The sequence below is a fragment of the Cebus imitator genome, unplaced genomic scaffold (assembly GCF_001604975.1).
Source record: "Cebus imitator isolate Cc_AM_T3 unplaced genomic scaffold, Cebus_imitator-1.0 Scaffold53, whole genome shotgun sequence".
Lineage (NCBI taxonomy): Eukaryota > Metazoa > Chordata > Mammalia > Primates > Cebidae > Cebus > Cebus imitator.
In genome coordinates, this window is record NW_016107368.1 from 1,832,581 (window position 1) to 1,851,463 (window position 18,883).

General features: G+C 42.0%; 1 protein-coding gene, 1 non-coding gene and 1 pseudogene across 4 annotated transcripts in view; 2 read left to right on the plus strand and 1 right to left on the minus strand.

Moving 5' to 3' along the window:
• NCK1 (NCK adaptor protein 1) overlaps nucleotides 1–14,133 on the minus strand; it is an 88,807-nt gene extending 74,674 nt beyond the window's left edge. Inside the window, exon 1 of one of the 2 annotated variants that reach the window (XM_017528263.2) lies at nucleotides 13,999–14,133. The gene's annotated coding sequence lies outside the window, so the exon portion shown is untranslated. Of the gene's footprint in view, nucleotides 1–13,559 lie in introns of both variants that reach the window. The other variant, XM_017528262.2, reaches the window with a different exon arrangement.
• LOC119471246 lies at nucleotides 2,075–2,176 on the plus strand. Its single transcript, XR_005200276.1, has one exon. It is a non-coding gene; the product is annotated as a U6 spliceosomal RNA (small nuclear RNA).
• The window catches only part of LOC119471232, a 9,606-nt pseudogene continuing 1,972 nt past the window's right edge, over nucleotides 11,250–18,883 (plus strand). Inside the window, exons 1-3 of the transcript XR_005200264.1 lie at nucleotides 11,250–11,330; nucleotides 13,352–13,526; nucleotides 13,742–14,073. The product of XR_005200264.1 is annotated as a ferritin-4, chloroplastic-like (transcript). The remainder of the gene's footprint in view (nucleotides 11,331–13,351; nucleotides 13,527–13,741; nucleotides 14,074–18,883) is intronic.

Sequence of the window (18,883 nt, forward strand, 5' to 3'; positions counted from 1 at the left end):
AAATCTTCTAAAAGTATCCTTTACTGTCACCCTGCTGGGCTGACAAAGGGGGTAAAAGTAAATGTATCGTTCACTCGGCCATCTTTACTTAGAAGTGCTTTCAATTATTTTTAGCCTTCATTCTTTCTGACATATAGATTTGAAGGCTATGTACTACTCTTCCTCTAAGCATGGCTCTATACGTGTCCCTTAAGTTATACCTTGTTTTCATAGTTTAGTTCAAAATAGTTTAATGTTATTTCTTCTCTAATCCCTGAGTTACTTAGGAGTATAACTTATTTTCAAACAGCTGAGAATATTTTAGTTTTTTTGGTAATCCATTTCTGGCTAAATTCCGATATGTCAGAAAACACTCTACAATTGATTATTTTGATCTTTTTTATTGTCCAGTATGTGTCAATTTGGGAGAAACTTCCACAGGCACTTGAAAAAAAATCTGCATTCTGTAGGTATTAGGTGAAATGTTCAATGCATGTCAATTAGATTCATTTGTTAATTACAGTGTTTAAATCTTTTATATATTTTGTCTGATTATTCTAATTACTCAAGAGAGGCACGCTGAAATATCCCATATTATGCTTATAGATTTGTCTAATTCTCCTTTTAGTTCTGTCCATTTTTTGCCTACCATGCTGGCAAAGATTAGAAAAGAATGATAACACAGAGTTAAGAAACAGAGTGGTAAAGGTGTCTTTAAACATCTGTATCTTTGAAATCAGTTATTTTACATTGAGAAACTGATCTTAGGCAGGAAGGGAGACCCAGGCAAGCTCTTCATAGGCACCAAACACTGCTTAGCAGTTACACTGATTCGTAAATTCTCGTTGAAGCCTTACAGCTATCCTTTGATTAAGTATTATTCCCATTCTAGAGATGAGAAAAAAAATGAAGTTTTCAGCGACCTAAAAGACTATATGTATATTCTTTGTAGGAATAAAAGTAGAAACAGCTTTATTAAAGAAAATCAAGAATTTTATAACAGAGACAAAGGAGGCAAAGTTTTTTGGTTAAAAAAAAAAAAGAAACCGTAAGATTTATACATACACTGACATGGAAGGATATTCATAAAAGCCAAGTTAGGAAACAAAGTACAGCATGTGATCCCATTTTTTTTTTTTTAAGTGTGTATAAGTTTACATGTTCATAGAAACTGGCCAGGCACAGTGGTCACACCTGTAAATATCAGCACTTTGGGAGGCTAAGGCAGGCAGATCACTTGAGCCCAGAACTTGAAGTCCAGCCTGGGCAACATGGCGAAAATCCACCTCTACAAAAGTTACAAAACTTGGCCAGTCATGGCAGCACGTGACTGTAGTCCCAGCTACTTGGGAGACTAAAGTGGGAGGATCGCTTGAGCCCAGGAGGTGGCAGTTGCAATGAGCCAAGATCATACCACTGCCCTCCAACTCGGTGACAGGGCCAAATCCTGTAAAAAAAAAAAAAAAAAAAAAACCCAAGTCTAAGATATACATATTAAAAAATTACAATGATAAATGACATAGACATCATTTAGAGGAAAGAAAAACATAATTATACAAGAAGCCTTGTATAATTACTAGAAATTAGATTGCTCATACAATTAAGATTAAACATACCCGAGCTTTCTGGAAGCCAGGACTTAAAGAGAAACACCATTTTACTCTATTTCCTGGACAATGTAATTCAGTATAACACATGACCCCCATTAATTCTCCCTCTCATCTCTGACTGACATCAAGGGAAAATATACAAACACAGACAACACACACATGTATATATAAATATATATATATGTATATTATCACCTCAAACAGCTTTTTACCTAAAGCCAATTTATTCCCTCAGCTATGATTTGCTAACTATGAAGAATGGAGAAAAGGGCAGATGTAGGCCCAAAAGAACAGGCCCAAATCATTTCAAATGAGCCATTTTTTTAAAAATCAGCCTTCTTTAAAGTATGTGAGCCTCCTATGCTCTGCACTTAGATGACAAGAACAATGCATGCATATACGCAATTATGTGTTATATGATTTCTTCCTTCAACATTTTGTTTTTCCTACTCTTTAAGATTTTACATTAAAGAAGTATCTCACGCTTACTTCAGCAGCACACGTACTAACACTGGAACAATACAGAGAAGATTAGCATGGCCCCGTGGAAGGATGACACACAAATTTGTGAAGCGTTCCATATTTTTACATTTGAAAAAAAAAAATATATATATATATATATATATAAATATATATATCTCATTCATTGGAAGGCAGAGTATATCCTAGCAATTTTTACTTGTAACTTCCATGAGATGCATTAGGCTAAATCAGACAGCTTCAGGAAGTTTCAGGATTATAATCTGAAGCTTTTTTATAGAAATAAAAGTAGTAGTAGTCTAAAAACAGCTTTATTAAAGGAAATCAGGAACTTTATAACAAGAACAGAGTAAGTAAACTTATTCTGTTAAAAAAAAATAGTAAATATTTTAGTCTCTGTGGGCTTGAGTCTTTGTCACATATCCACTTTTTTCCAGCCCTTTAAAAATGTAAAAACCATTCTTAGGACAGTAAAAATAGGGTTTTGGAGAGGTGATAATTAAAACAGTGGATTTAATACATAAATTATTTTTAGGAAACTAACCCACAAGAGCAAAATATACAGAAAAGCAAACAGTAGCAACAAAATTTCAGAAGCTAAAATATGGACAACTGGTAACCAATTCACTTAGCAAATTTTAGAAAGGTGAAGTCTAAACCCTGAGTTGAAAACCCCAATATATATCTTGGAATCTTCAAAGTATACAGGAACTGGCAGTACCAGGTACTGCCTGAACTGGATGGAAGAGGAAATTAAATAAGGAAGACTGGGTGAAAGCTGTCTGAGAAGCAGATACATCCTTAGAAGCTATCCAAATCTACCTGATGGTTGGCTACCTACTCTCAGTAACAGAAGTCTGTTGGTTTATTCTTTAGAAAGGGCTTTTTGGGGGTTTTGTTTTGTTTTTTTTTGAGACAGGGTCTCACTCTGTCACCCAGGCTGCAGTGCAATGGCACAATCTCCATCATGACTCACTGCAATCTCCACCTCCTGGGCTCAAGTAATCCTCCCACCTCAGCCTCTCAAGTATCTGGGACTACAGGCACGCCACCGTACCCAGCTAAATTTTGTATTTTTTGTAGAGATGTGGTTTCACCACGCTGCCCAGGCTAGTCTCAAACTCCTGGGCTCAGACAATTTGCCCGCCTCAGCCTCCCAAAGTGCTAGGATTAACAGGTGTGAGCCAGCCTTGTTTTTGTTTTTTCTTCAAAGTCCCTGAACTAGGAGTCACCAGGTATAATTAAAGGTCTATGTACTCTACCAAAAATGGGGGTATGATAGTCCACTCCCTCACACCAAAACAAAACAAAAAGCTAGTGGCCATCCTTCAACCCTCAGGCAAAATGAGTCTTCCCTGATGAACCTGACCCAAGAGGAAACATCTAGACATCAGAGTTTTCTCAAAATAAAAAAGGCTCACTTGGACCATAATGCAATGAAATTCAAAGTCTGCAAATCCCAATCAATTCAGGGTTTTTAGCTATCAATCACCCAAGTATTACTGATACCTGAAGTTAAGACTCCAACATAAAAGTTAGAGAGCAAAACAAATGGAGAAAAATCAACTTAGAAAAAGCAGTCTGCGGCCAGGCACAGTGGTTCACACCAGTAATCCCAACACTTTGGGAGGCCAAGGCAGGCGGATCACCTGAGGTCAGTACTTCAAGACCAGCCTGCCTAGCCAACATAGTGAAACCCCATCTCTACTAAAAATACAAAAATTAGCCTGGTGTGGTGACGTGCGCCTGTAATCCCACATATTCAAGAGGCTGAGGCAGGAGAATCACTTGAACCTGGGAGGCAGAAGTTGCAGTGAGCCGAGATCGCACCACTGTACTCCAGCCTGGGTAACAGAGCAAGACTCCATCTCAAAAAAAAAAAAAAAAAAAAAAAAAAAAAAAAAAAAAAAAAAAAAAAAAAAAAAAAAAAAAAAAAAAAAACCCACCTGCGAAATGAATGTTAACAGCTTTATTCACAATAGCGAAAAACTGAAAACCAAATGTCCGATTTTTTAAAATTACATTATATTCATCCAATGGAAAACTACCATGATTGAAAAGGAACTACTGCTGCACCCTACATCATAAATGAACCTCACAAACACAATGTTAAGCAAAAGTAGCCATCCCAAGAAAGTATATATACTGTATGGTTACTGTATTAGTCCATTTTCATGATGCTGATAAAGACTTAACAATTTACAAAAGAAAGAGATTTAATGGGCTTACAGTTCCACATGGCTAGAGAGGCCTCACAATTATGGCACAAGGTGAAAGGCATGTCTAAGACGGCAGCTGAAAAGAGAGCTTGTGTAGAGAAACTCCCATTTTTAAAATCATCATCTTGTCTCGTGAGACTTATTCACCATCACAAAGAAAGCACAGGAAAGGCCCACCCCCATGACTGAATTACCTCCCACCAGGCTCCTCCCACCACACCTAGGAATGGTGGGAGTTACAATTCAAGATGAGATTTGGGTGGGGACACGGCCAAACCATATCATTCTACCCCTGCCCCGCCCCCACCAAATCTCAAGTCTTCACATTTCAAAACCAATCATGTCTTCCTAACAGTCCCCCAAAGTTTTAACTCATTTCAGCACTAACTCAAATGTTCACAGTCCAAAGTCTCATCCGAAACAAGGCAATCCCTTCCACCTATGAGCCTGTAAAATCAAAAGGAAATTCATTACTTCCTAGATACAATGGGATTACAGGGATTGGGTAAATACTGTCATTCCAAATGGGAGAAATTGGCCAAAACAAAGGGAATAAAGGCCCCATGCAAGTCCAAAATCTAGCAGGGCAGCGAAATCTTAAAATTCCAAAATAATCTCCTTTGATGTCATGTCTCACATCCAGGACACACTGATCCAAGAGGTGGGTTTCCACAGTCTTGAGCAGCTCCAACCCTGTGACTTTGCAAGGTACAGCCTCTCTCCCAACTGCTTTCACAGGCTGGTGTTGAGTGTCTGTGACTCTTCCAGGTGCATTGTGCAAGATATAGGTGGATCTATCATTCTGGGATGGTGGCCCTCTTCTCACAGCTCCACTAGGCAATGCCCCAGTAGGGAATTTGTGTGGGGGCTCTGATCCCACATTTCCCTTCCACACTGCCCTAGTAGAGGTTCTCCACGAGTGCCCCACACCTGCAGCAAACTTCTGCCTGGGCATCCAGGCATTTCCATACATCTTCTGAAATGTAGGTGGAGGTTCCCAAACCCCAATTCTTGATTTCTGTGCACTCACAGGCTCAACATCACATGGAAGCCACCAAGACTTGGGGTTTGCACCCTCTGAAGCCATGGCCTGAGCTCTACACTGGCCCCTTTAGGCCACAGTTGGAGCAGCTAGGATGTAGGGCACCAAGTCCCTAGGCTGCACATAGGACAGGACCACTTTATCCTCCTAGGCCTCCAGCCTGCCGAGGGAGGGGCTGCCATGAAGACCTCTGACATGCCCCGCAGACATTTCCTCCACTGTCTTGGGATTAACATTCAGCTCCTCATTGCTTATGCAAATTTCTATAGCCAGCTTGAATTTCTCCTCAGAAAATGGGATTTTCATTTCTATCGTGCTTTCAGGCTGCAAATTTTCTGAACTTTTATGCTCTGCCTCCCTTATAAAACTGAATGCCTTTAACAGCACCCAAGTCACCTCTTGAATGCTTTGCTGCTTAGAAATTTCTTCCATCAGATATCCTAAATCATCTCTCTCAAGTTCAAAGTTCCACAAACCTCTAGGGCAGGGGCAAAATGTTGCCAGTCTCTTTGCTAAAACATAACAAGAGTTCCCAACAAGTTCCCCATCTCCATCTGAGACCACCTCAGCCCGGACTTTATTGTCCATATTGCAATCAGCATTTTGGGCAAAGCCATTTGACAAATCTAAAAAGTTCCAAACTTTCCCACATTTTCCCGTCCTTTTCTGAGCCCTTCAAACTGTTCCAACCTCTGCCTGTTAGCGAGTTCCAAAGTTGCTTCCACATTTTCGGGTATCTTTTCAGCAGCTCCCTACTCTACTGGTACCAATTTACTGTATTAGTCTGTTTTCATGCTACTGATAAAGACATACCTGAGACTGGGCAATTTACAAAATAAAGCAGTATAATGGACTTACAGTTTCACGTGTCTGGGAAGGCCTCACAATCATGGCACAAGGTGAAAGCCATGTCTTCTCACATGGCAGCAGACAAGAGAAGAGAGCTTGTACAGAGAAACTCCCATTTTTAAAACCCCACGAGACTTATTCACTACCACAAGAACAGCATGGGAAAGGCCCGCCTCATGGTTCAATTACCTCCCACCAGGTTTAATTACCTCCCACCAGGTTCCTCCAACCACACTTGGGAATTGTAGGAGTTACAATTCAAGATCAGATTTGGGTGGGGACACAGCCAAACCATATCAGTTACATTTATATAAAGTTCAAAAGCAGGCAAAAATAATTTATGGTAATAGAGGATGGAATAGTGATTACCTTTGAGAGGGTAAGAGACACTGACTGGAGGGGGCAGAAGAGAGCCTTTTTGAACACTAAAAATGTTCAACATATGGATTTGAATGATGACTACATGGATATTTACAAATATAAAAATTCTACACACTTAAATTTATCTATTTCTCAATAAAAATAATTTAAAGATACTTTCTCTAAACAAATTTTTAATTTTTTTTAGACAGTGTTTCGCTCTCACTCTGTCTCCCAAGCTAGAGTACCATGGTACTACCATCGTAGTTCACTGCAGCCTTGACCTCTTGGGCTCAAGCAATCCTCCTGCCAGCCTTGCAAGTAGCTAGGATTATAGACACTTACAACCAAACTGGGCTAATTTTTTTTTTTTTTTTTTTACTTTTGTAGAGGCAGGCTCTTGCCATATTGCCCAGGCTAATCTCTAACTCCTACCCTCAAGCCATCCACCCAGTTAAGCCTCCCAAAGTACCAGGATTACAGGCATGAGCCACCATGCCCAGATTAAACAATTTTTTTAAAGAAATTAGTAAGCTTTTTAGTTGGATCCCACAATAGGAATTAATCAAAAGGGAAAAAAGCATAAAGCCTTATACACAAAGATCTTTATTACAGACTTGATAATAGCAAAACACATTTAAACACCTTGAAATAACACTTAATAAACAAATGCCTGCCAACCCTTGATTTCTCTGGTGTGAGAGAAATTATTATTTGGCATCTGTCTGACACTAGCAGCCAAATCTTAATGCTGATTAACCCAAAGAAGCCATCTGCCCTGAGGGAAGAGCATGAACACAGACACCAAAGCAAAAAAGGGCTAAGCTATTCAAGACTGAAAGGAAAGAGACAAAAGCAAGAGATGAAGCCAGAGATGAAGCTAGAATATGGATAAGAAGTGAAAAGAAACAAAAATAACTGATTTTCATGGGCAGCAGAATTACTGAGACAGAAGCAGGTTGTACACTAAATACTCTAAATGTTTCTAAAAATAAATTATTCAAGAGCGTGTAGTACTTGGAAATGATCAAGCATTCCCAAGGAAAACTGCCCAATGCCCTATTAAATTAATAAAATATTTCTGCAATACAGTAGGAATAATTAAAAGGTACACAGCATATTACAATCTTTGTTGTATCTATTATTTGAGTTAATCTAAACAGTAACATGATATTAAAATATGTGCTAAAATTTGTGGAAGAAAAGGATGATTTTTTTAAAAACAACTTTTGAGAACAACCATTCTTTTACAAATTTTTTGCATATTTTCACTGCTTGTTTTATTCAACTGATTGAACAAAAGCAAATATTATCCATAGCATATTCATGTCCAATTCGGCAATCATTACGTACAATTTCAGGAAAAAGGAATAAGAGAATCAGTTTTTTAACAGGGTTTTTTAGCTGATAATTTAAACAAATAGAAACGAGCAACTATTAACAACCAAAAACAAATGAAAAACAGACCCAAAGAGTAAGCATTCCTTTTCCTTCAGAGAGATTCCACCTGATAGTTTTCTACGCTGTCTTATAGCAATCAACTATAGTTACACACTCATAAAAAAAATACCAAGGCAACCCTATGTTGTTTCTGTTACAGAAACTTTAGAGTTAAGAGGGAAAAAAAAAAAACAAACTTGAAGAACAGATATATAAAAGCACTCTAATTCACAAATGGAACAAATGATTTTTCTTTTTTTGAGACAATCTCGCTCTGTCACCCAGGCTGGAGTGCAATGGCACAACCTCGCAACCCCTGCCTCCTGGGTTCAAGTGATTCACCTGCCTCAGCCTCCTGAGTAGCTGAGATTACAGACATTTACCATCACACTCAGAATCTATTTTTGTATTTGGTAGAGACGGGGTTTTACCATGTTGGCCAAGCTAATCTTGAGCTTCTGGGCTCAAGCTATCCGCCCACCTCAGCCTCCCAAAGTGCTGGGATTACAGGAGTGAGCCACCAGGCCTGGCAGAACAAATAATTTGTAAAACTGTCTTGCTCAAAAAAACATTTTGTCTTGTCTCGCTCAACAAGAACTGCTGGTTCCTAACAGATGAACAAGAGGACAGAAAGTAGCAAAACGTGAAAGTGTTACAATTCTAACACTCAAAAAGAGAAAAAAAAATTACAGCTAGATCATTACATTTAGTTATGTGATAAACCCTCCAGGTTTCCTCTAAACCATTACATTGTTCTGTATCTACATTCAAGACCTTCAAAGATTAATTTGCATTATTAAGAGATTGGAAAAGACAAATTAAATTTCGGCAGTAAAATCTGTAAGAGATTCATTTTTTAGATGACAGAACTCAACGGTAAATACTGGCCAGGTGTGGTGGCTCACACCTGTAATACCAGCACTTTGTGAGGCTGAGGCAGGTAGATCACCTGAGGTCAGGAGTTTGAGACCAGCCTGGCCAACATGGTGAAACCCCATCTCTACTAAAAATACAAAAATTAGCCAGGCATTGTGGCGGGCATCTGCAATCCCAGCTACTTGGGAGGCTGAGGCAGGAGACTCCCTTTAAACCGGGAGGCAGAGGGTACGGTGAGCGAGAGCCTGCCACTGCACTTCATCCTGGGTGACAGAGAGAGACCCTGCCTCAAAATGAAAAAAGAACTCAGTGGTAAACATGACAATATTATGTTTGTTAATGGTGTTAATACAGCTAACAAGCATTGGGGGAAAAAACTGCATACAGGCTCTAAATCAGTTTAAATGATTTACATCGTAAGGCCGGTCTAGAGTCTCACATTCCAGCACTTTGGGAGGCTGAGGCAGATGGATCACCTGAGGTCAGGGGTTTGAGACCAGCCTGGCAAACATGGTGAAACCCCATCTCTACTAAAAATATAAAACTAGCCGGGAGTGGTGACAGGCGCCTGTAATCCCAGCTACTCGAGACGCTGAGGCAGGAGAATCACTTAAACCCGGGAGGTGGAGGCTGCAGTTAGTTGAGATTGTGCCACTGCTCTCCAGCCTGAGCAAAAAGTGTGAAACTCCATCAAAAAAAATTGCCAGGCGCAGTGGCTCACACCTGTAATCCCAGCACTTTGGGAGGCCAAGGCGGGTAGATCAACTAAGGTCAGGAGTTTGAGACCAGCCTGGCCAACAAGGTGAAATCCTGTCTCTACTAAAAATACAAAAATTAGCCAGGCGTGGTGGCAGGCAACTGTAATCCCAGCTACTTGGGAGGCTGAGGCAGGAGAATCGCTTGAACCTGGGAGGCGGAGATTGCAGTGAGCCCAGGGAGCACCACTGCACTCCAGCCTGGGTGACAGAGGGAGACTCCATCTCAAAAAAAAAAAAAAATTACAAGGTATATATGAAGATTCCCCTGCCCTAAAGTTTTCAGTCTATGAGAAGGCATAAATACACAAAATGCAAAATAATGTAAGACAAATAATGCAAAATTACAAGAGATGAGAAGTAGTATGGTTTCATAAATACAAAGAATTTGCATTAGAAGATCAAGGTTTGAGTCTTTGTTTTGCCCCCATCACTAGATGTTTGAATTTTGGTGCATATAGTCTAGGTGTATTTCAGTTTCCTTATCTAGAAAACACAAGGTTGGATTCCACCATTCCAGCAATAATGCTCTGAATCTATGATACAAGTCCACATGAGATTAAAAACCAAGGGAACAGTAAAACCACAAGGGTTATGGGTTTAAAGGAAAGCAACAGGCCAGGCACAGTGGCTTACCCCTATAATCCCATCACCTTGGGAGGCCAAGACGGGAGGATCACTTGAGGCCAGGAATTCAAAACCAGCCTGAGCAACAAAGTCAGACCCTATCTCTAAAAAAATAAAAATAAAAATTAGCCAGGCATTGATACATACCTGTATTCCTGGCCCTTGGGAGGTTCAAGTTACATGAAGAGCTATGATCAGGCCACTGTACTCCAGCTGGGGCAACAGAGCAAGACTCTGTCTTCAAAAAAAAAGGAAAAGCAACAACAAAACGAACAGGAAAAACATTTGGAAGGCTGCACCAAAGGACCAAAAGTGAAACTTAAACATTTTCCTTAATTTCCTACTTGGGAATTTAAGAGAAAAATATATTTTAAAGACTAGGCAACCTGGCCAGATGCAGTGGTTCATTCCTATAATCCCAGCACTTTGGGAGGCTGAGGCCTGTGGATCATCTGAAGTCAGGAGTTCAAGACCAGCCTGGCCAACATGGAGAAACCCCCATCTCTACGAAAAATACAAAATTAGCCGGGCATGGAGGTACGCACCTGTAATCCCAGCTACTCGGAAGGCTGACACAGGAGAATCACTTGAACCCAAGAGGGAGAGGCTGCAGTAAGCCACGATGGTGCCACTGCACTCCAGCCTGGGCAACAGAGTGAGACTCCACACAAAAAAGAAAAAGTATTGATATGAAGGTAGAAAAATACAAAGGGTAAATAAGAACTAGAGATTGGTTTCGTTAGAATGGACAGTTCCTATAAAGAAACAGTGCTGGCACTGATTAAAGAAAAAAAAGAAAGTGCTGGCACCAGAAAAATAGGTTTGAGCAGACTGTTAGAAGGCTATGAATTCTGAACTATACTCTGAAGACAACAGGGAGCTATCACTGGTTTTTGAAAAATGAAGGATGTGTTTGAAGCATTATTCTAAGATTTAGGCAGGACACACTAAGTAGAGAGAAAAGCCAAGCAGAAAACCCAATTAAATACTAGTGAGTAGTTCAAAGACAAAAATGGCTGGCAAAAAATCGGCCAATATTGTTAATGTGCTTCGAGATAAAACCAAAGTTTGTATCCGGGTAATTGAAAACGTGGTAATGTCAACAAAACAAAGTCAGCATATGAAATCAGTTTTAAAGTGAAGACTAGTTCTCTTTGTTACAGTTTAAGGTGCGGATCAGCCAGACATAACTGTTGCCTTAATCTTTAAATGTCATATTTAGCCCTGTGGTCTTCTTAACATCATGGTATTTATAGAGAATTTGTTAAATGCTCAGTGATTTCAAGAGTTCCCTTCAGTTTTACTTATCAATGAAATAATCATTTAATTTTCCAGTACAGATAAAGAATGTTTGTATTTTTCCATATTATAAAGGTAAATTCTAAAAATTATTAAAGCTTAATTTAAAAAATGAACTGCAGCCGGGCGCAGTGGCTCACGCCTGTAATCCCAGCACTTTGGGAGGCCCAGGCCAGCGGACCATTTGAGGTCAAGAGTTCAAGATCAGCCTGGCCAACATGGTGAAACCCGTCTCTACTAAAAATACAAAAAAAAAAAAAAAAAATTAGCTGGGCATGGTGGCACACACCTGTAGTCCCAGCTGCTGGGGAGGCTGAGCATGAGAATCACTTGAATCCAGGAGGCAGAGGTTGCAATGAGCCAAGATCATGCCACAGCACTCCAGCCTGGGCAACAGAGCCAAGACTCAATCTCGAAGAAACCGAGAAACATAAAGTATCACTTAATATCACTTTTCTTTAACTTTATTTTCCTTTTTAAATTTTTTTTTTTTAATTTTCTAATTTAAAGACAGAGTCTCACTATATCGCCCAGGCTGATCTCAAACTCCTGGACTCCAGCTATCCTCCCATCTTGGCCTCCCAAAGTGCTGGGATTACAGACTTTAACTACCTCTCCTGGTCTCATTCAGTATCTAACAAAACATTACAGGTAGGTTTCAAGTTTTATTTACATGGACCTGAAAGCACTGCAGAAACCTGGACAAAAGATAATGCCTAGAAAAATAAGTACACATTTTAAAATTTAATACATGAACCAACGGCTAGCAGATCTGAACATTCTGCAAACTATCTTTATGGATATTACAGCCAATTCCCACAGACCACAATGTTCCCAAAGAAGAAAGCCTCAGGGCTTGTGGTCAAGATGAAAAGAAAGTACCATTTATTAACCAATATATATTACTATCAAGTTGTGAATGGAATGCCTATTTAAGAACATCACCGACTCCATCCCCACAAGAAAATAGTGTTTCAAAAAAGAAAAGAACAAACGTTGAAAATTACCAAGCAAACAAAACTTTCTTCTTGGGTTACTTCCCCGTTTACTGTGTGACCTCGCTGAAGGCCGAGAGTTTAGACACAGTGGTTTCCAGGTGCTGAAGAAATCGTTATTGTTGGTTTGCCGTAAGTCTATCCAAGGAAGATTTTTAAAATGAGTACTTCGGCTGGGCATGGCGGCTCACGCCTGTAATCCCAGCGCTTTGGGAGGCCAAGCCAAGCGGATCACGAGGTCAGAAGATGGAGATCATCTGGCCAACACGGTGAAACTCCATCTCTACTAAAAACACAAAAATTAGCTGGGCGTGGTGGCCTGCGCTGGTAGCCCGGCTACTCGGGAGGCTGAGGCAGGAGAATCGCTCGAATTCGGGAGGCGGAGGTTGCAGTGAGCCGAGATCGCACTACTGCACCCCAGCCTGGCGACAGAGCAAGACTCTGTCCCAAAAAAAAAAAAAAAAAACCATCAGCAACAACCAAAAAAAATGAGGACCTCTTGGCCAACACTTACCCGTTTTGGAGCAGACATTGAGCTGCTGCTCTGCTCCCCTCCCAAAGAGGAGTTGGAAAATTCTTCTTAACCTCATTCTTTCACAATTCCTAAGGCTTCTTACCTAATATAACGTGTAGAATTATTTTCAGTTGACTCCAGGTCCATCAGTTTGACACCAAGAGCCTTCCTACTGTTACGTCCTAAGCCCTGAACAAATCCAGCTTCCTCAGCTTCTAAAGGCAAATTTAACTTACATGTTAACATACAAGAAACGTTACAAAACCTACCGAGATAATTTTTTTACCAAACATATTACAACTCAAGTCAAAAGTTTACACCCCCAGCAACTCGCGTACGAATGTGAAGCAAGTCCGGACGTTTAAAGTCAAAGTCCCGGACCAGAAAACGGCCGGCGGGTGGGGGGAGGGGCGAGGGCGCGTCCCGAAGATGTCCACCCTCAGCACCGCTCAGGCTGCCGCCCCCCCCCCTCGGGCTGGAGGTGAGAGCGTCCTCCCTTCTACCACGTCCCTACCTTCCCGGCCTTGGATTACGCCACAGCTGGCAACAGGACTTTTTCAGGAGAAAACAGACAAGCCGGCGAGCGCGCCGCACACTCGACCTCCCAGCCTCGCAGGGGCGGCCGCCGGGCTCTAACCCCAACGCAGCGCTCCAGGGGCTGACAAGGAGGCCACGGGTTCCCGCTCCCTGGGGCAGAGACCCAAGGGTCTCGCGAAATCCCAGTGCAGAAGTCCGGGTCCCGCCACCAGCAGCCTCCGCGCCCCCTCCGGCTCAGCTGCGAGCCTGCAGACGGCGCCCCCGGGGCAAACTCAGCGGGGGAAGAGGAAGCGACGCAGCGAGTAACAGGCTGTGAGGACGGGCAGCGGACTGAAGGACGGGGGTGTGTGTGTGTGTTGGCCTCCCAGCAAGGCCATCTCACCCTCCCGCTTCCGAGCCGGCTAGCCGCAGCTCACCTGAGGAAGGCACCGGGACGCCGCCGCGGCCGCCGTGATGGCAGTAACGGCACGAGGCCTGCGTTCCACCGCCGCGTAGCTCTCGGGAGAGGGGCGGGGCACGCGCGGTGGGCAGGCGGATCCGCGCGGGCAGGAAACCCACTCCCGACCCAATCTGATAGGTTCAGTCGCCCCCTTTCCCGGTCCCTGACGAGACAGTAGTCTGTGCCGCACTGGGATTGGGCGGGCCCACATGTCAATCAAGCGCCGTTCGTTGTGTGGAAGGCGCTGAGGCTGCGCAGCGGAAAGAGAGAAGACAGCGAGAGGGTGAGAAGCGCTGGGCCAGACCACGACTGTCTTCGGTTTTCCCTCTGCGGTTGCTCTGGCTGGTTACTTTGAGCCTTCCTCCTTAGCGCTGCAGGAGAGACTCTACAGCAAAAATGACTGCGTCCTGAGCTAAGCCCCCACTGTTCTGGGAGCCTCCCACTGGTTTCTGCACCTGAAGAATGTCTTCCCAACCGAAGGTGCTTAGGAGCAGGGAGGGACAAAGAAAAACAAATAAAAAGACCTGGAAACTGGGACCTGGGAGAAATGTGGCTTTTTTTTTTTTTTTTTTTTTTTTTTTTTTTAATATTTTTTTTTTTTTTTTTTTTTTTTTTTTTTCTGAAACAGTCTTGCTCTGTCGCCCAGACTGGAGTGCAGTGGCGTGATCTCGGCTCACTGCAACCTCTGTCTCCCGGGTTCAAACGATTCCCCGCCTCAGCCTCTTGAGTAGCTGAGACTACAGGCGCGCACCACCACGCCCGGCTAATTTTTTGTGTTTTAGCAGAGACGGGATTTCACCATGGCCAAGATGCTCTTGATCGCCTGACCTCGTGATCCGCCTGCCTTGGCTTCCCAAAGTGCTGGGATTACAGGCGTGAGCCACGGCGCCTGGCCGACTTGTGTTAATTTGAGGCACAGACCAAAATCGGCTGAGTCTGAGGTCCCTCTAAAAGTACCCTCGTGCTTGGACAGCTTCCAGTCTTAGCGACAGTAGTGTTATGAAGAGGATCGTCGGAGCCAGGTCTGCCCATTATAAGGTCTCCAGCCACTGGTTAAAGCATCAGTAAGTGTGCTGCAAACCCCAGTAACCTTTTTTTTTTTTTTTTTTTTTTTTTTTCAGACGGAGTCTCGCTCTGTCGCCAGGCTGGAGAGCAGTGGCGCGATCTCGACTCACTGCAACCTCCGCCTTCTGGTTTCAAGCGATTCTCTCCCTCAGCCTCCCGAGTAGCTGGGACTACAGGCGCGCGTCACCACGCCCGGCTAATTTTTGTATTTTTAATAGAGACGGGGTTTCACCACGTTGGTCAGGATGATCTCCATCTCTTGACCTTGTGATCCTCCTGGCTCGGCCTCCCAAAGTACTGAGATTACAGGCGTAAGCCACCACACCCTGTCGCCTCATTTCTTCTTAACAATCTTTGTGGTTCAGTTTAGGGTCGCTCCTCAGGGAAGCTTGCCGAGTTAGGTATCCTTGAGCACAGGTATTTTCTCCATCCGAGCTATTCAAATGGCTTGCCTGTATCCCTACCTAGATTGTAAACTCCATTGAATCAGGAACCATGTCTGTTCAGTTTCTCCCTACGACCTTGCACATGGTAGATGGTCAGTAAATTTTAAGGCATTAATACTTTTTACTTTAATCCTGGCCCTAGCTATCAGCCTCAAAAGTTTGCAGTTTTCTGCATTTAACTTCAAAATTGAGTGGTAATGCATGCATGGGGTTGGCCTGTGCTGTAATTTAGATGTTTGTCCCCCTAAACCTCCTGTTGAAATTTGATACCCAATGTTGGAGGTAGGCCCTAATGGGAAGTGCTGGGTCATAGAGGTGGTTCCTTCATGAATAGATTAATGTCCTCCCTGGGGAGGAGGTAAGTGAGTTATCTTTATTTCTGCCAGAGCTGGTTAAAAAGAACCTGGCACTTCCTTTCTTCTCGTGCTTCCTCTCTGGCCATGTAATCTCTGCATAGACCAGCTCTCCTTTGCCTTCTGCCATGAGTGGAAGCAGTCTCAGGTCCCCATTAGATGCAGATGCTCAGTCTTGAACTTTTCCAGACAGAACCATAAGCCAAATAAATCTTTTTTATTTATAAATTATCCAGCTTTGGGTCTTCCATTCTAGCAACATTAAAGGGACTAAGACAGTCTGCCATATGTAGAGTCACAAGGTCAGGCACAGATTTACCTGTTTATGCTCAGGTTGGCTGGGACAAGTATACCGTGAAACTGGGCAACAGCTACTCTATGTCTATATTCTATTATTTGCATCCAAAGTGAATAATGGAGGTGAATTTTGAGTTTATTCTAAGGGTTTAAATAACTTTGCATATTTTATCATTACTGGTATGGGTTAAATTGCATCCCCCCTAAAATTCATATACTGAAGCCCTCACTCCTAATGTGACTATACAGATGTTCCTCAACTTACAAAGGAGTTATATTCCAATAAACCCACTGTAAATTGAAAGCACCATAAGTTGAAAAGATCATAAGTCAAAAATGCATTTAATGCTTCTAACCTACCAACCATCATAGCCTAGCCTAGCCTACCTAAAACATGCTCAAAATACTTACATTAGCCTTCAGTTAGGCAAAATCATCTAACACAAAGCTTATTTTATAATAAAGTATTGAGTATTTCACATAATCTATTAAATACTGTACTGAATGAAAAACTGGATGGTTATATGGGTACTCAAAGTACGGATTCTAGAGTGCCTATGGCTTTTGCACCATCATAAAGTCAAAAAATCTTAAGTCAGGGACAATCTCTATTTGGAGCAAGGCCTTTATGAAAATAATAAAAATTAAATTAGGTCATAAGGGTGGGGCTCCAATCCTAGAAGATTAATGTCTTTATAGAAAGTGGCACCAGAGAGCTCTGTCCATTTGAGAACACAGGAAGAAGACAGACATCTGCAAGCCAGGGAGACAGCCCTCACCCAAAACTGACCATGCTGACACCCCCTTTTGGACCTCCCAACCTACACAACTTTGAAAAACTTCTGTCGTTTAAGCCACCCAATCTAGTATTTTGTTATGGCAGCCCAAACTAATACAATGGTTTTCTTATTTGTTGATATATTTTATAAAGTTTACAGATTGAGATATTAATATGATATTCATTTTTTAAGAAAGCGTTGTCAAGAGTTAAAACTATCTCTGCAAAATCATGCAGCAAATTTAGCACGGTTTGACTCAATTTTTTTTTTCTCTGAGAGGGAGTTTTGCTCTTGTTGACCAGGCTGGAGTGCAATGGTGCAGTCTTGGCTCACCATAACCTCCATCTCCTGGGTTCAAGCAATTCTCCTGCCTCAGCCTCCCGAGTAGCTGCGATTACAGGCATGCGCCACCACCCAGCTAATTTTTTGTGTGTATTTTTAGTAGAGATGGTGTTTCTCCATGTTGGTCAGGCTGGTACCTAAACTCCTGACCTCAGGTGATCCACCCACCTCGGCCTCCCAGAGTGCTAGGATTACAGGCGTGAGCCACCATGCCCAGCCTCAATTTTAATTCTGATTACATATTTAACATAATGGAGGCAGAAGGTGTGAATACAAATACAACAGGTACAGAAATACAGTTCTGGCCTTCCTGTAGCTTACCACCACGTTAAGTAGGGAAAATTAACCCAGAAAAAAATATGCTTAAGTCATACATTTAGTTTTTTGGGGTTTTTTTGTTGTTGTTTTTGTTTTTTGAGATAGAGTCTTGCTCTGTCACCCAGACTGGAGTGCAGTGGTGCAACTCAGCTCACTGCAACCTCCGCCTCCAGGGTTCAAATGATTCCCCTGCCTCAGCCTCCCAAGTTGCTGGGACGACAGACATGCACCACCACACCCAGCTAATTTTTTGCATTTTTAGTAGAGACAGTGTTTCACCATGTTGACCAGGCTGGTCTCAAACTTGTGACCTCAGGTGATCCACCCACCTCAGTCTCCCAAAGTGCTGGGATTACAGGCATGAGCCACTGTACCCAGTCAGTTTATCCTCTTACTTTTTCTTCTTTAATCTTCCTCATCACTCATTCTTACCAGGTACTCTTAAGAAATAATTTAAGAAACCTCCAAAAATATATGCAAAAGACAAGTCAAAGAAGAAAAATAAGGAAACAGCAATGAAAAAGGAAAGCATAGACTGGAAGGGCAGATAGGCAGAAAGGCATATATGAAATTGAAATTAGAAGGGATGCAGTTCATGTTTTCATGAGGTGGGAGCTGTCCCAGAGACTTCCTTTCACACAGTCTGTCTCCCTAACTTCCAAATATAAACATGCACATGGCTGCTGCTTCCTGTCTTTCAGGGGAACTCAAACCAAAAACAGGAATCAAACTTGCTAATTAGTGCTGAGAGGATCAGGGACTAACCACAATCAGGCAACAAGAAAATGTTAAGTCAAAACTTGTGATTGACCCTGGCAACAGAGCTACAATTTAAAAAAAAATTTTATGATCACACCACTGCACTCCATCCTGGGTGACAGAGTGAGACCCCCACACAATAATAGCGGGAGACTTCAACATCAATATTAGATAGATCAATGAGACAGAATGTTAACATCGATATCCAGGACTTGAACTCAGATCTGGAACAAGTAGACTTAATTAACATGCAGAGAACTCTCCACTTTAAATACACAAAATATACACTCTTATCAGTACCACATCACACATATTTACAGGTTTAAATGAAATATTGGTTGGCTGCTTGTTAATTATTTTCTTCCTTCTTTTTTTTTTTTTTAATGTCTCTATTATTAATACAATTACAGGCATACCCAGTTTTAGACTGCATTCTAGCCCGGGCAATAGAGCAACACCCCTGTTCTCTCTCCCTCTTCCTCTTCCTCTTTCTTCCTTTCCTT